General features: G+C 35.2%; 1 long non-coding RNA gene across 2 annotated transcripts in view; it reads left to right on the forward strand.

The window, feature by feature from the left end:
* The first annotated feature begins 6,609 nt into the window (after window positions 1-6,609).
* Window positions 6,610-18,432, forward strand: part of LOC145663649 (uncharacterized) — a 148,008-nt gene continuing 136,185 nt past the window's right edge. Inside the window, exon 1 of one of the 2 annotated variants that reach the window (XR_014127212.1) lies at window positions 6,610-6,700. This is a non-coding gene — a long non-coding RNA (uncharacterized LOC145663649). The remainder of the gene's footprint in view (window positions 6,701-18,432) is intronic. The other variant, XR_014127211.1, reaches the window with a different exon arrangement.

The following is an 18,432-nucleotide window of genomic DNA, read 5'->3' on the forward strand; positions in this document are numbered from 1 at the left end:
TTCGTTTTGCACTAGCGGAAACAGACGGGCTTTGACTGTACAGCTTATCACGGTAGAATCCGCTTTATATCAGTATGAACCATGACCTCATTTATAATCACAAACCTGCGCAGAAGATTGAGAATATGCTTCTTTTTCTAGATTTCCTGGAAATCTTATGTAAAAAGGCTTATGCTCAATCTTCTGCGCAGGTTTGTGATTATAAATGAGGTCATGGTTCATACTGATATAAAGCGGATTCTACCGTGATAAGCTGTACAGTCAAAGCCCGTCTGTTTCCGCTAGTGCAAAACGAAAAAGAAATACATCACTACATATAAAACCATTTTCAACTTCTCATAATAAAAAACAAAAAGGTGAAATTCAAACTAATCTTTTATTATCCAAAAGTAATACTGTAAACTCTAAGTATATTTCACCACGTGAAAAACAGTTTCAACTTGAAAAACAAAAGAAAATTATACTTGTTAATCCAAATGATCCTGAAATTCCTGAAGATGATACATGTCGCATAATATTTCCAACACAGGAGCCAATACCCGAACAAGTGTATAGAAGAAGTTTTAGAGAATCAACTGAAATACCATTTCAAGAGAAAGTAACAAGTCAAGATACAATTTCTAATGATAATCTTATATTCAATGAAGTAAAGTGTAATTGTACTCCTAATAACGTAAGTGAAATTTGTGTAAAACAAATACTAGAAAATTATAAACTTTCTGAACCTTTACTTTGTGAAGGTTGTGCAAATCGTAGTGAAAATAAAACTGTGCATAAATGTTTAACTGAAACCGATGAGGAATTAAATACTGTTGTGTGGAATTTTCTAATTAAAAAATCAACACGTGATCAAATATTAAAACAATATTTGAAAATTCATGTAAAATATATAAATACCAACAATATTCTAAATCTTATAAACAAATTTAACTATTCATATCAAGAAATTACATTGAATGATTATCATATTTTTGATTTAAGAGAAGCATATTTGGAAAAGGACAAAAATGTGTTTCAAAAATCGTTATTGTAAACATCGTTGTATTTTCCTAAATAAATATGAGGAATGCGGATATCATTGTTCTTCTTTTTCTATAAAAGAACACTGTGTGTTAATGTGTATTGCCCGTTGGAAACCACATCGAGAACTTTTGTGTTACGGATGTTTTCAAAACAGAAGCAAAATAGAAGAACATGATTGTATTACTTCGGACTATAATATGTTATGCTATAATGCATGGCGTACAATGGTAAGCGCACAAACTTTTGATGAATTATATGAACAATTTGCAACAGTGCATTCTGATACTGAAATTGATGAATGGGAATTTACATGGACATTATATAAAATTTTATTAAACAAAGACAACATTGAATTAATTACTAAATTATTTTTACAAAAAGATTTACTATATAATCCGCATTTTAAAAAGTTGTAATGGAAACTCTTCTGTTAATCAATTAGTAAATAATAATAAAAGTGTGTATAAATTAGTGAAAAACTGTTCAATATGTAATTGTGCATATACTAATATAAATCTTGAATGTATCAAAGAATGTTAACATTATTAACAAATACAAATGTATTTGTGTGTATATCTTATTGTGAATAAAATTTTATCAGTGTATATTACTTGTTTTCATTTTTTATTATTATTTCCTTAAATGTGTTTTTGTTTTGTGTAAATGCGTTTTACAATATTATTATACTTAAAGTATTCTGTGAAAATTAATTCATGCAAGTAAAAAAACTTTAACATGTGCATATAACAAGACAAAATTCACATGTCATAAAATTTACTTGTGCATTTTATAATGCATGCAAGTAAAAAAACTTTTTTTTTCGTTTGCGTTTTTGCATTTTGTTTTTAAACTTGTATTTTTATTTTTATTTTGTTTTTAAACTTGTATTTTCATTTTCATTTTCATTTTGTTTTTTCCAACTTTTATACCATATGTATTTAAAAAAGTTTCTACAGTTTTCATATTGCATTTCTAATTAACGTATAACTTTTTATAATTTACAAGTTGTGTATTTGAAAAATAAGTTTCTTCGAATTAAAGCTCATTGTAAATACCAATTCTTATATCCAATAATAGTATATTACCTATTTTTATTATTCAGAAAAGTTTTTAATAATAAATAAAAATCAAAAATAAAATTTTGGTTAAATATTTATTTCACTAACAAAAAATATATACAAGCAAAATAATAATACAAAGAAATAATATATGTACAAAACAAAATATGTATACAAAAATCATGCTTTAAATGTTACATTTCTGTCTTTCTCTAATAATATATTGGGTAATTCCTCAATATAATTCGGATTTTGCAATAATTCATTATATTGTTTCTTAAACAATTGTTCATTAACATACATATTAGCATGTGAAATCAAATAAATAATATAAACGTCGTTTCTTACATTTTCATTTGCCATAATAAGCCATGCTTCCGCCTCTAATGACAGTTGGTTAGCCAGCAAACAATGGTGTTCAAGCTGATTGTAATAATTAAAGTTGCAGCCTTGACATAATAATGCATTTTCAGGTTTCCAATTTAAAATACTTTTACGTACACAGTTTTTGTCCACAATATCAAAACCACACTCACACTTTTCTTTTCGTCGCACTGATAAATCCATTGGTTCCTTTTGTGGTGTAACACTTGCAATTGGTGTATCAGGTTTACATTCGTCCAATTCATCAAATAAACGAAGAATTTCCTCTTCTTCCACCTCACTAAATAAGTCTGGCGATGGGGGCCTTACTTCTTCTTCATCCTTTACATGTGGCATTGGTGGTCTTGCTTCTTCCTCCTCTTCAATGAATAAATCTGGTGATGGGTGTCTTGCTTCCTCCGCATCCACATATAATGATGGAAACCTTGCTTCTTCATCCTCTTCAATAAATAAATCTGGTGATGGGGGTCTTGCTTCCTCATCCTCCACATATAATGATGGAAACATTGCTTCTTCATCCTCTTCAATAAATAAATCTGGTGATGGGGGTCTTGCTTCCTCATCCTCCACATATATCAATGGTGGTTGTGCTGGTGTTGCTTCTTCCTCATTCACAAATATCAATGGTAGTTGTGCTGGTGTTCTTCCTTCTTCCTCCTCCTCCTCCACATATATCAGTGGTGGTTGTGCTGCTGTTCTTCCTTCTTCCTCCTCCTCCTCCTCCTCCACATATATCAATGGTGGTTGTGCTGCTGTTCTTCCTTCTTCCTCCTCTTCAATAAATAAATCCGGCGATGGGGGTCTTGCTTTCTCATTCTCCACATATATCGCTGTTGGTGGTGATTGTCTTGCTTCTTCTTCTTTCTCAACATCCAGCGTCCATTTCATTGCTGGTACTTTTAATGTTGTACCAAACAATGATCCAGTATTTGATGCTCTCAATAATGAAGGTGATCCCACTGGTGATGTTGGAATTAAAACCGGTTCATGTCTAAGATGAATAATCTCCTCCTCAATAATTATTTCTGGAGATTCCGGAGCGTCTAAAGACTTAAACTTCTTCATTGCCGGTTCAATATTAGAATCCATCTCAAATCTGCCTCTCTACTTAACTTTTAATCGACTCTATAGCGTTAATGCCTCTATGAACAACTTCTCTTCAAACCCCAGTATATAAGGAAACATTTTATCACCAACGTCATATCACATGATCATTATATTTTTTCAAATATAATTTCAAAACAACCCGTGATCATAAGCACATGATATACGGAAAACACGTAAACAATATGCTATCATGTTGTAGTCAAACCATATGATATTTTAAACCGACCTATTAAAACAAATATTATTTCGAAAACATCAAGTTTTCAAAGTTCAAAACATCTATAATGTTAAATTCAGTTTTATTTATCATTGGTAATCTCTCGCTTGTGTATTCAACGCTCTGGCAATCTTAATTAATAACAAGGATCTTTAATCATATAAGTTCAATACCCTATCTATCTTATTTTGTAGTACGTCAACAGTTTCTTTTATAATATCTTATCATGGCGTTCCCTGACAGTGTCATATAATGCTTATTCATCTGTTGGTGAACATCCCATCACGTGTTCACCTTATGCATAATCAAACGTGGTTACTTATCAATCACATGTTACTTAATCATACTGTTGTAGCCCAAATTACTTATCAATCACATGTTACTTAATCATACTGTTGTAGCCCAAATTACTTATCACATAATGTTTAGTCATACGTCAATGACCCCAATTACTTATCACATGATGTTTAATCATGTATCAATGGTCAAAATTACTTCTTCAGGAATAGTCACATGATGTTTAGTCATGTATCAACGGTCAAAATTACTCATCATCACATGATGTTTCGTCGTTCAACAAGTTTATCTAATCGTACAAAGGTCAATTTATCCGGGTTTTCAAAGCGCGCAAAACCTCAGTTCATGTCTTAAGTTCTTCGGTGATGAATGTGCAAAAAACAAGACTCCGTCTTTAGTACGGTAATCAAATATAGTTGGACATACAAAATAATGCCAAATAAAATATTATGTTAATATATATATCATTATATTCAACAAGTTCACCCATGTTTTCACAAAATCATATGTTAAGTAATGCCACTTAGCGGCTTAACTCAAAAGCATTCAGTATAGTATTAAGTCGTCTGCAACCAGATTCATAAAATAACAGGTCTCTGCCCATTTTTCCAATTCCCATTCTATATCCCTTTGCATTAACAGTACATATCTATGTAGCCTTATTCCAATCCTAAAATATTGTAAGGTACATTCTATACATGTTTCCAATAACAGTACATATCTATGTAGGCTTATTCCAATCCTAAAATATTCTAAAGTCCATGCTATACGTATTTGCGTTGACAGTATACATTTATGTAGCCTTATTCCAATTTTGAAATATCCTAAAGCCCATTTTATACACATTTGCGTTAACAGTATACATGTATGTTGCCTTATTCCAATTCTAAAATATTGTAAGGTACATTCTATACATGTTTCCAATAACAGTACATATCTATGTAGGGTTATTCCAATCCTAAAATATCCTAAAGTCCATTCTATGCGTATTTGCGTTAACAGTACACATCTATGTAGGCTTATCCCAATCCTAAAATATCCTAAAGCCCATTTTATACACATTTGCGTTAACAGTATACCTGTATGTTGCCTTATTCCAATTCTAAAATAAGCTAAGAAACATTCTGTCCCATCACAAAATTTATTCTCAATCTAAGTATATAAAAAAAGCTCTCATTCTGTACTGCAACCCACCACAAAATTTATTCTATAACTATATATACCAAAAGAAAAAGCCCTCATTCTGTACTGCAGCCCAGCACAAAATTTATTCTAAAACTATATATATATATATACCAAAAAAAAGGTCTCATTCTGTACTGCGGCCAACCGCAAAATTTATACTTAAACTAAATATACCAAAACAAATGGACCTCATTCTGTACTGCAGCCTACAGCAATATTCATTCTCAAACTAAATATACCAATAGAAAAGGTCCTCATTCTGTACTGCGCCCCACCGTAATATTTATTCTAAAACTAAGTATCGCAAAAAAAATCCTCATTCCGCACTCTATAATTAAGCTTCCCCTAAATATTCCTTCAATATACCATAAATATTCCTTTAATATCCCCTGAATATTCCTTGAATATCCCCTAAATATTCCTTGAATATTCTTTGAATATTCCTTGAATATCCTTAGTAAGGGCTAACTACCCTTTAATTATCCCCTAAATAGTAATTAATTATCCTTAGTAAGGGCTAACTACCCTTGAAATATCCCCTAATAGTCCTTAAATATCCTTACTAAGGGGTAACTACCCTTTAAGCATTCTTAATATCCCCTAATTATTCCATGATTAACCTTACTATGGGCTAACTACCCTTTAATTATTCTTAATATCCCCTAAATAGTCCCTGACCATCTTTAGTATCCCCCCTTGACTATCTTTAGTATACTCTAATTATTCCCTGCCTATCTTTAGTATCCCGTAACTAACCCTTAACTATTCTTAGTTTGCCCCCTAAATAGTCCCTGACCATCTTTAGTATCCCCCTTGACTATCTTTAGTATACTCTAATTATTCCCTGCCTATCTTTAGTATCCCGTAACTAACCCTTAACTATTCTTAGTTTGCCCTAAATAGTTCTTCAATATCCTCTAAATAGTCTTTGAATAATACAATGTATCTTACTAAGTTGTCTGTTACTAACACAATGTGTCTTACTAAATTGTCTTCGCATTCTAGTTTGCGTAAATAATCCATCGCAAAATCCATAAAATAAGCAAATGTGTTACATTATAGTCTGTGTTTTGCAGTCTAAATATCATAAAGGGTAATGAATCGGCTCATATTCCTATAGGCTACAATACAAATTGACCTAAAGCATTTTCATTTATTTTTATTTTACAAACTAGGCAACACATATACTTTTTCTGCACTTGTAATTAAAGTATACCAAAAACAATTCCCCATTTCATAATAATTGCTTATTTATTAATCTCTTTAAATCAAAAATCTTCCATTACCATTCTCTAACTAAACACAAAGTATTAAGATTTACCAACACTGCTACAGGAAGTTGAGTCACTTCCTGTCCACGCGCTTCTTAGAATACGTATACTTCAAAATGTGGTTTCGAAATGTAATTAAAAGAAGATTATATATAAAGGTAAGTTTAATATCATTTTTAGCATTAAATTATTTAGTATGTACTAGAAATAAAATATTTCAAATTGATAATCTTTTTTCTACAATTATTTTATGAATACTTATGAAAATCGTATTCGTCACTATGTGCGTTAAGCAAATGATGGTACTCTACACTATTTAAAGGTATTTCCAACATATAAATGTTAGCCGATCGCAGGTTGTTCTTCTTTTCCGTGTTTTAAAATCAATTATATTTAGTATTTGTTATTGTAGATGTATAAAAATATAGCAGTGATTAATTTTAAAAGCGTGGCAATTGGTGCCTATGCGTGCGTGCATTTATACGGAAGCATGCATACAATAATTACATTAAATAAAATTAAAAGCGTGGCAATTGGTGCCTATGCGTGCGTGCATTTATACGGAAGCATGCGTACAATAATTACATTAAATAAAATTAAAAGCGTGGCAATTGGTGTCCATTCGTGAAAAAAAAACGTGCGCGAATTTATACGGAAGCATACGTATATTTATTAGTTTTAAACATGTAGCAGTAAAAGTCCATTTGGGAAAAATACTTGCATTTATACGGAAGCATTCATACAATTATTATTATTAATGTGTAGCAGTGCAAGTCCATTCGGGAAAAATACTTGCATTTATACGAAAGCATGCGTACAATAATTACATTTATTAGTTCTAAACATGTAGCAGTCGGTGTACATGTAAAAAACCTGCGTGCGTTTATGTGGGCGGGGCAGGATAAAGCATACGCGCAACCAAGTGGTTTAGGGTAGGGTAAAACCGTCGCGCAACCAAGTGGTTTAGGGCAGGGTAAAACCGTCGCGCAACCAAGTGGTTTAGGGCAGGGTAAAACCGTCGCGCAACCAAGTGGTTCAGGGGAAGGGCAAAGCCGGTGTGCATTTAATTTGTTTTCAAGCATTTATTCAGTATTAGCAAACGCGTAGCAACAAGTTAAAACAAAATAATAATTATTTTATACATTATTATCAAAAGTGGATAATGCTCCATTAAAATAAAGGCGCGTTACCGACGGTCACGATACCATAGGTGGCGTTAGCAAATATAAACAGCTTAGGTTACCTTAGTAAAAAACCATGTGGTTTTCATATAAAGGCGCGTTAGCGACGGTTACGTTACAATAGATTAGTAAAAAAAAAATGTGGTTTTCCACTAATGCACATTAGCAAGTATAAACATCTTAGCTTACCTTAGTAAAAAAAAACATGTGGTTTTCAAGTAAAGGCGCGTTAGCAAGTATAGCCATCTTAGCTTACCTTAATAATGGATAGGCAATTTAAATTTTGTGCCAGGCAACTAATTTGTCCGCAAAAGTTATATAACACAAACTATTTTATAACGCGTTCTCAAATGTAAGTTGGTGGGCGTACATACAATTTTAAAAAGTACAACCAGTATGTGCTAGGTGCACACTGTAATTTTTATTTTATGTTCGCGTTCGTGCAATTTTAAAAAGTACAACCAACATGTGTTAGGTGCACACAGTAATTTTTATTTCGCTTTCGCGTACGTGCAATTTTAAAAGTACAACCAACATGTGCTAGGTGCACACACTAATTTTTTATTTCGTGTTCGCGTACGTGCAATTTTAAAAAGTGCAAACAGCTTGTGCTAGGTAAACACAGTAGTTTTTATTTCGTGTTCGCGTACGTACAATTTTAACAAAAGGCGTAACCAACATGTGTTAGGTGCAATGGTATTTTAAAATTATTTCCGTAAATGCTTGCTATAATAAAAATAAATCTTTGTGTAAGCGCGCAACATAAATAGCATTTCAAACAAAGGTGCGGCATTAATGTTAAAATATTTTACAATTAATCACTTTTTTCTCACGTTTCAATATGAATGTCTGTGGTGGCACGTTAACGATTATGTGTTATACTTTTAAAGTAAATTACAATTTTACATTTGTTCGGTAGTCCTAGGTTTAAATATTAATGTACAAAAGGCGCGTCAGTGAATATGTGTGGATATATACATCAACTACAATAATAACTTACAATTTTCGCTGGTCGTCCAAACTTTTTTAAAAATCGCAAACACACACACACACGTAAAATCACGCAATTAATTACTAAAAAAAACACTATCAGTAGCAACAATTATAATATATAAAAAAGGGAATATAGGGATTTATATATAAGTACTTTATTTAGTATAGGCGGAACCATTTTTTTTTACCCATAAGTCCATATGCTTTATTGCATATAAGTGGTGCATGCTCAATGTTCTCACCGTAAACATTAAATCCATACAATAATAATAATTGTGCAGTTCGGGGCATTAATCTCTAAAGTTGCAGTTTATTTTCTCGTATTAGATTCTAATAACAAAATAAATGTTTTCGCCGTTCTCTGGTTATCTCTAAGTAATAACGTTTCCAAATTGTTTATATATATTTACAAATACAAGTTCAGTTTGTAATAGGGCAAGCGTTCAATAACCCATCAGTTCTCGTGATTATCGGTTTATTTTTTCTCTATCATCAATATCATTTAAACTTAAACACATAAACTCGTGATCCATCTGTGATTAACTCTGTTAGATATCACTCATGGTTGTCAATAATAAAGGTTTTTAACCTTACACGTGATTGTTATTCAGAGTTCTCATTAAGTTCAAATCATACAAATGTTTGTAGATGATTGCAAGTAATCTGTGATTCGTGTAAATAATTAAAGTCTATAATCACTTTTATCATTCTGATACGGTACAAAGTTAATCTTGACGTCACTAAAGCCACGCCAAACGCCTTCTCGCTCCTTCATTTCAATTTCAACGGCTCTCAAGGAAGGACGTCTGTGCCACTCAGTCTTCAGCTCATAAGTAAGAAAAAAATAATTTTTAATAAATATTACCCTTTTCATAGTATACTTGTAGGAGGGGGGGGGAGGGGGCTTATTTTTAACTTTTCACGTTGTTCAAGTCGAGGGATGCTCACATCTTTTTTAACAGGTAGCTTCTAATCAATTATATATGCTCACATACTGTTCGTATAGGTCCTGCATAGGGGCAATGGGTCCTGGGAGTCATTTCCAGGGGCCCTGCAAGGCAGGGAAGGGAACCATTTCCTTTTATCTGCTCCCACCTTTTTAACATGTAGCTTGTAATGTTCTCACATTCTGTTCGTATGGGTGCTGCATAGGGGCCATGGTTCCTGCACAGGGGGCAATCTTCAGGGGCCATGGGTTGGGGTCATTTCCAGGGGCCATGAGGCCTGCTGTCATTCACTGTTCCTGCAAGCAGGGAAGGAAACCATTTCCTTTTATTTGCTTTTTAATAGGTAGCTTCTATTGAAGCGTAGGGGCCATGGGTCCTGCATAGGGGCTATGGGTCCTGCATAGGGGCTATGGGTCCTGGGGGCCATTTCTAGGGTCATCCATTCTGGTCCTGCACAGGGACCATCCAATGTGACCTTCGTAGTGGTCATTCAACCTTTCCTTTCGTCATCTATCTCCAGGAAAAAAAAAAAAACCTGACCCTATTTCATCACCTCCTTCGATACTCCCACTTATCCTTAATTAAACAAGCGATAAACTATCTTATCAAGGCGCGGCAAGTCTTTTGATGTTTACCATACTAAATCAATACTACTAGTATATCTTTAAACGCACTACAAGTATGCCACTTTCATCTCAAGTCAGTAGTTGTATAGATCTGCCTTTTGTTATATTAATATATTAATCAAGTTAGGATTAAAATTCGATTGTTTGTGAGACCTATGATAATATTTTCAGAATGAGTTAAAACGTTGAAAAACTGCATAGTAATGCTGCATATTTTCTTTGTCCCACATTGGAAATTAATGTAGTCTATCTTATACAGTCGGCTTTTATGATTAATCCAATGATCTGAACTCCTGCAGAATTACGATAAAATCATGGATGTCTTTGAATTTTCGTCATCATTTCTATTTTTTTTTATTACGAGCAAAATAAATATCATAAGCGGTATTTTACATAATACTATAGACGCAGATCAGTCAGTTGATTGCTTAAAGTTTATAGCAAAGCTATTACATTTCTAAGACACTGGCGGCCTTAGAACAAAATCCATGGCTTTCCCATAAAATCTTAAATCTCTCTATATAAAAAGGGCAAAGTCCTGAGTGACTGAGTGACAGATTACCGTACAGGCCAAATCGCTTAAGCTACAAACTTGAAATTTGGACAGTTTATAGGCTTTGTGACGTAGGATACCACTAAGGAAGGACTTTGGGAAATTCGACGAGGAAGGGGGAAAATGGGGTGGAAAATATTGATGATTCTTGACGTTAGATACTTCAGATTTGGTATTTGGGTTTCTCATTGAAAATAATTTGATACTTTTTTAAGTGTTTTTTGATATTTAAATTAGAAGGGGCAGGGAAGGTGTAGAAAGTAAAAGAAGGGGTGGTAATTGCAATTATTGCAATTAGTATAATAATATGCCTATATCTCGGAAACTTAAAGGGTTAGAAACATGGAATTTGGTATTTGGACTTCTCACTTCAAATAATTAGATACGTATTTCAACGTTTTTTTTTATATATATATGTGGCCCAGAAGGGAAGAAAAAGGGCGAGAAGAAAATTAAGTGGGGATTACAATTATTGTATTAATATGTTCAATCCTTTGAGGATAGAGACTTGAAATTTGGTATTTGCATTTCTCATTGAAAATAATTTGACATATGTTTCAGTGTTTTTTGACGTTTTAGTAAAAAGGAAAAGAAAAGAGATGGAAAGGAAAGAGGGTGGGGATTGTAATTATTATAATAACATGTCGATATCTGGGAACCTCTGAAGGTTAGGAGCATAGAATTTGGTATTTGGATTTTTCAGTTGAAATAATTAGGTATGTACTTCAGCGTTTTTTTATGTGTGTCTTAGAAGGGAAGAAAATTGGCGGGGAGAAAAGACTTTTATATCTCGGAATCCTGGAATGTTAGAGAAACGAAACTTGTTATTTGAACAAAAATTCGTTATGAAATGAAATCCTTGGGTTTTACGTCCCACGTTTATCCCGGTTAGGATAAAGGAGACGGTGATTATAAGAAATAAATGAAATGGTGGAATGAAGAAAGTGGGAGGAAACGGGTAAACCTCGAGAAAACCCACGAGCACGGTGTTTGTCCACCATAAAGTCCACACGGCGCGAGCTGGGATCGAACCAGGGACCCCAAGCACCGGAGGTGAACGCTCTATCACTTTTTTTAAAAAAAAAAACTTCCTGACTTATTTTCTACTTCAACCACTTTTCAGGACTACTAGACACGACAGGGACACGAACACAGAAACATCGAGGACAGTTAAAATTCCACCCTTGCTACTACAGAGGGACTCGAACCCCCAATGGGCTTCACCTCACGATCATCAGCCTAACGCCTCAGACCGCTCGGCTACACCCACCGTCATCACTGAGCCACCGCGCCCCCTTAAAAATTCGTTATGTTTGCAGGCGTATGATGTGCGAGACCGTAGACCGAGCAAATGTGTGAGCTGGGGGGAAAGCCCCCATGTACTCGCACTGAAATTCGGTATATCTCGGGATACCGGAATGTTATTACATACAACTTGATATTTGAACTGAGATTCGGTTTGGTTGTAGGTTTACGAGGTACGAGGTCATAGGCCGATCAAATGAGATATCAGAAGGTCTAAGAGCAAATTCCCAGACATTTCTTTAGTCTTTTGTGGTGCGAGGCCCTAGTAACGGGGGTCTAGTAGCAAAGCCCCCAACTAGCCGAGGTCTATTAAGTATATAAATGTTTTTGCGTAATGACTGGAAATTGCATGTATGCCTGTGGACAAAATTGCATAAGTAGCCACGAGAAATGACAATCCTTTAAAATAAAAATTTTAAAAAGCCACCAAAATGTACTCTTGAATGAGTTGTATATTATGTTTACGCAGGGGCGAATCCAGAACGGACTCCTGGAGGGGACGGATGGATTCTTAGGGGGCGGTTAGAGATGCTAGCAGTGAAAAATTACTTAGATGATCTGAAATTGCCACAAATTATTACTAAAATAGACTGTTAATGGTGGCGCTGGGTAGGGGCGAACGACTTTTCGCCCTCCCCCTGAACCCGCCTATGTGTTTACATGAATGATATAGCTCCTTATACAACCTATGCAGAGTTGATAGTAGTGGATTACTAATTACAAAGATACGTGTTACTGCTCGAGGCTCCATATGGTATTTTGTATACATATACAGTACATTAATATATTGATTTTGATACATTAATCGCCATTTAGAACTTTATCTCTACTACAATTCTTAATTCTAACTGGAGTGGTGTGGTCACTGAGAAACGTATTTTTAAAGAAAGAAAAAAAGCAAATCAAGAGCAAGAAAAGGAAGTTGCTCCTTAATTTGATTTGATCTATATTTTATGGGCTATTCTATTAGCAATGGCCTAGCCCATCACGACTAGGAAATGGCCTCATTCAGTGACCACAATAACTCAGAAAGAATTAGAAAAGTAAGCAGCCTGAGCCTAATGAAGAAGCTTGGGCTTGAGACTAAGGTTTCATCCCAGCATTTGACTAGTGTTACAGAAAACAAAGGACAATTTTTTCCACTAGAATCGAATCTGACAATGGGATTGCTCTCACCAAAGTCGACAGTTTTACTCAATCAAATTTGGAGTAATTGTGACATATTAAGGCACGAAAACCAAATACCAACAGAATGAAGAGAACGCAAGGCTGTTACACGATCAGATATCAAAAGTGTCTTAAAATCTTATTTTAAGCATACCCCATCAGGATGCCGCGGTCGGCAAGAGGGATTGCCGCCGTCGACGGTGGCAGGCCGCCGGTAGGCAGCCGGCACCCGTCCGCGGCGGCACGACGATCTACTTGTTCAAAATTGCCGACCTTTTGCCGAGGCGGCAAGCGGTTGAAAATCGTAAAGAATAATGCCCTTTGCCGACTGTTGCCGACCGCCAGAGTCGGCAAAACAGTCGGAAAGACCTCTTTCCGACCCTCTGCCGACTCCTTATGCCGGCCTCTTTTCGACGGCGGCGCCGGCGCATTTACTGCACCTTTACGGCTGTTTGCCGACTGCTCGGCAAGGCAACTTTCCGACGGCGGCGCCGGCGTATTTAATGCTCATTTCCGGCTGTTTGCCGACTGCTCGGCAAGTCAACTTCTCGACGGCGGCGCCGGCGCATTTAATGCTAATTACCGGCTGTTTGCCGACTGCTCGGCAAGGCAACTTTCCGACGGCGGCGCCGGCGCATTTAATGCTCATTTCTGACTGTTTGCCGACTGCTCGGCAAGTCAACTGTTCGACGGCGGCGCCGGCGCATTTTATGCGCCTTTCCGGCTGTTTGCCGACTGCTGGAAAGGACCTCTTTTCGACGTCGGCTTCCCGATTCTCCCACTGGCGGCATCCGACTTCTTGCCGCCGTCGAAAAGTGGCCCTTTGCCGACTGGAAATCAACGCTTTAGGAAGGCAAAATTTTCATCAGCTTTTACATTAGTCTTGCCTAAGTCTTCCTCCATGCTATGATTTCTCGACAGGGAGCACCCTTGGAAGTTCTTGAAGTATAATACTTGCATTTTTTTTGTGTGTCCCAGGACAAAATTTGTTCTTTTTGCTTTTTTGCAGCACTTTCAGCCAAAAAACAAAAAATTGAATGGGACATGGAAGTATTATATACTTTCAGAACTAGCAATTGTGCCCTTCATGAGAAATCATAGCACGGAGGCAAACTTAGGCAAAGCTACTCTAAAAAGTGGTGAAAATTTTGCCTTCCTGAAGGGTTGATATCCAGTCGGCAAAGGGCTACTTTTCGACTGCGGCAAGAGGTCGAATGCCGCCTGTGGGAGAATTGAGAAGCTGACATCGAAAAGAGGTCCTTTCGAGCAGTCGGCAAACAACCGGAAAGGCGCATAAAATGCGCCAGCGCCGCCGGTGGAAAGTTGCCTTTCCGACCAATCGACAGACAGCAGAAAAGATGCGGAGCACTGCAATGAAAATCATGGCGGATTCCCACCAGTAATAAAAATGAAATGAAATCTTTAATTTTACGTCCCACGGTTATGCCGGTTAGGCTAAAGGAGACGGTGATGATGAATAATGAATGAAATGGTGGAATGAAGAAAGTAGGAGGAAACGGGAGAACCCCGAGAAAACCCACGCATACGGTGTTTGTCCACCACAAGGTTCACTTGGCGGGAGTAGGGTTTGAACCCGAGACCCCTAACACCAGAGGTGAACGCTCTACCACTGAGCCACCGCGGTCCCCCCCACCAGTAATATTGCACTCGGTACATACGCAGTACATTTCTACAATTCTCAGTACGATTTAAGTGCTATATAGAGGAAAAGTATCTGGGAATGACTTACAAATGCTTAAAAGCGAACTAAAAATAACAACTGAGCAGCTAATAATGAACGTTAAGAATAATTCAATTAACACGTCTGTGCGCCTAATGTGAAAAACTTATAACAGTCAGTACATTTTCCCCCTGAAAGCACATCTTTCACTATCACGACCACTAGGAACAACACTGTTCTATGCAATCAAAATTTGCTAGTTGCAAACGCTTTCTTCGAAAAAAAAAAAAAAAGCCGCAGCAATCCGTCGGAAATACGGTCTTTTTAGGTTGTCGTTTTCCCATCAACTATTGGAAAAGGATTTTAAACGTCAATGATTTTCTAAATTTTTTTAAAGTACAGGGGTCACACTCCCAATGGAAAATGAGATTTAAATAACAATTAATGAAGTAAAAATTATAAATAAAAATACTGTAATAAAAGGTATGTGGTGGCGGAGAGATCAAACCGAGCCTACACGCAAAAAAAAAAAAAAAAAAAAGGATAAAGTAAACAAGAAAAAGGTGGACACTAACCATGTTAGTTTGTCAATATATGGAAAACAGAGACGTGTATCCAAGCAGCCATGCCAAAATGTCTCTGCATTTGTTGTAACTTTGGTATTAAAAAAAAAAAAAAAAAAAAGTGGCCGGAGCGATCACTTGTCTGCTTACACCCATGACTATATTCGTAGAAACCAAACACTGAAATGCACTAAACACAAGTTCTAACGACTAAGCTGTCAGTTCTAACTCTATGCCTTAAATATTTATTTAAATACACTTTAAAAGTGGAAATCATATTAAGATAAAATAACAATTAAGTAGGTAACTAATTGTTCATTTAATGTGTTCCTATATGATTTATACATTAATTGTATACAATGAAACAGAAAAATGTGAGAAAATAATTTATATCGTAAGTGAAACAGCCACATGTACAGTATACTCATAGTGCATACCCATTATATAGAGAAAAAAGGTTAATGAAGTCATTTACATAATAAATGAAGTGTTTTAACATAATACTTTGCAAAGATCCTTTGTTTTAAAGGAATTCTTTAAGAGAATAAATGAAGGGAAGATCACAATTTTTTCTGGTCTATATTAGCACTAAAAACACACCAAATTGTATTAACAAAATACAATGCACATCGTATTAACTTATATACATTAGCCTATGTAATGAACCTTATCATCATTTAGAAGTTATATGTAATATACCTTCGGATGTACTACTACTTTTTTTTTTAAACAGAAATTTGTAGCATTCCATAACATTGAGTTTTAACACAGATAGCCTTCATACAGTATGTAAAATCAGAAAAGCAAATATATATGAAGTGATTACAATGTTCAAAAAAGCACTATATTATTCTAAAGAATTCCTGCTATCCATATTTTGTCTTGAATAACTCAGCCATTTTTCTTTTTTAGCCCATTGATATATACGAGGAAATCTTCCTCTGTTTCTTTGAGATTTTAAGGGTTTTACTTTTTATTATTTTTCTTCAGGTCTATTTAAATGTCTCTTACTTTGTGGAAATAAAATTCTGTGTTGTATGTTTTTAATATTCATAAATGACATCTAATTTAAATAATAATATACTTATATATACTAAAATATCATTTTGACAAAGCAAGGGACATTTAAATAGATATTCAGAAGAAATCAGTAAAATCAGAACATCAAAAATTTTATTCATTTCAAAGAAAAGGAAGAATACTTCCCCTACAAATCAATGGGATAGAAAAGAAAGGAGGCGATGGTACTGAACCTCACCGTTAAGGAGCTTGTACTCTGAGAAATATAATTACACTTTCTCTCTTAACTGATTCCACGCAAAAAAAAAAAAAAAAAAGTTAAGAACAATATCAAACAACAGTTGTCTTTATAATTGAAGAAAACTTCAAACCTATGAAATAGTAATGTAGAATTTAAATAGCTCAGAATCAGGATTGTGAGAATATAGAGAGATACAGAAAATTTTACAACACTGCATAGAAAAGATGAAGTAATAATAAAAAAAGAATTTAACGACAAAAACCGGGATAGGGAGACTAAGGTAATATTGGCAAAACAAAAATCAATTTCAAAGCCGTAATTCTCAATATTCGCTTCAAAGGTAAGTGATGACCATAATTCCCGTGTGATTTGAAATAAACCGCATTAAAATGGGAAATGTTTTACAAATGTTATGATTGAATGAAATTCACCCGTTCTAAAAGGAAAAAAAAAAAAAACTGTAGTCCCACATATATCCTACCACTCTTCACAAATATCTTTAAGGATGTTAGTACATATGATTTTTGTCAATACTCTCCGTTAGTGGCGTAGGGAAGGGGGGCCCAGAGAGGCCGGGCCCCCAAAGAGGTCCGACAATGTAGTTTGATGTTTGTAATTTTTTAAATATATTTTTATGTTTATATATTTTTTGTTTGGAATTGTTCCATATGTACCTATAACAGCACTTGCCCCACCAAACACACATCCTGGCTACGCTACTGCTCTCTGTGGGTCTTCTTCCATTGCAACACTTCTGTATTTCTTGAGCAACATTTCCCCTTGCTTCCAGAAATAAATGAACTATCTAAAATAGAACAAATATAATGCTTTGTAAAATATACTCTTCAATGTGTACGGCGTTGGCACATCACGTATATTTATTACAATCGAAAATATACTTCATCACACCAAAACCAAACCAAACTACACAGTGTAATAGACCTTGTTGCAATGAACCGGCTTCAACGCTGTATGTTACAAGAAAACCTGTAAGAGTAATGAAAACTATAGTCACTGATGAAGAATTCAATTACGTCGAAACAGTTAACTTTTACTTAATCTTTTGTCACTCGCGCTGTTGGAAAAAAGCAAACAGGTGAGTAAAAACTAATGATTTTTACGAATGGGGTCGCATTAGCGGAGTCACCCTCACTGCTATTCCTCAAGTGGCTCCTTCCCCTCTTTCACCCTAAAGCTCGCTGACGTGCTGCAATTGTAGTAGCTTCCAGTACAGGTTGAGGAAATAGTTTCGTCTGCGTTTGCTTTTTTCAAACGCGCGAGTAGTTCCGTGATAACACTAGCAAACATATATTTTTATGGAGTTTGAAATTTTCCAACGCGCGATCGTTAATGTGGTAATTATTGTTTATGAGTGAAGTTTTGTTTTTCTAAGCAACGTCTCGCTTCTTGAATAGAAGTGAGATAGAGAAGTGGCTTGACAATATTAATGATGAGTCTGATGTTAACTATCGAAAATTAGTGGCTGCTGAAAGTGATGCGAATTGAAGTAATGAAAAAGTGAATGAAGATGATATTGATCATGATAGTGAAGCAGATAAGAACAGTGTAGATGCAGATTCAGATGCAAACGATATGGATGTGAATTACAGTTA

The sequence above is a fragment of the Thermobia domestica genome, chromosome 11, assembly GCF_964235325.1.
Source record: "Thermobia domestica chromosome 11, izTheDome1.hap1.1, whole genome shotgun sequence".
NCBI lineage: Eukaryota > Metazoa > Arthropoda > Insecta > Zygentoma > Lepismatidae > Thermobia > Thermobia domestica.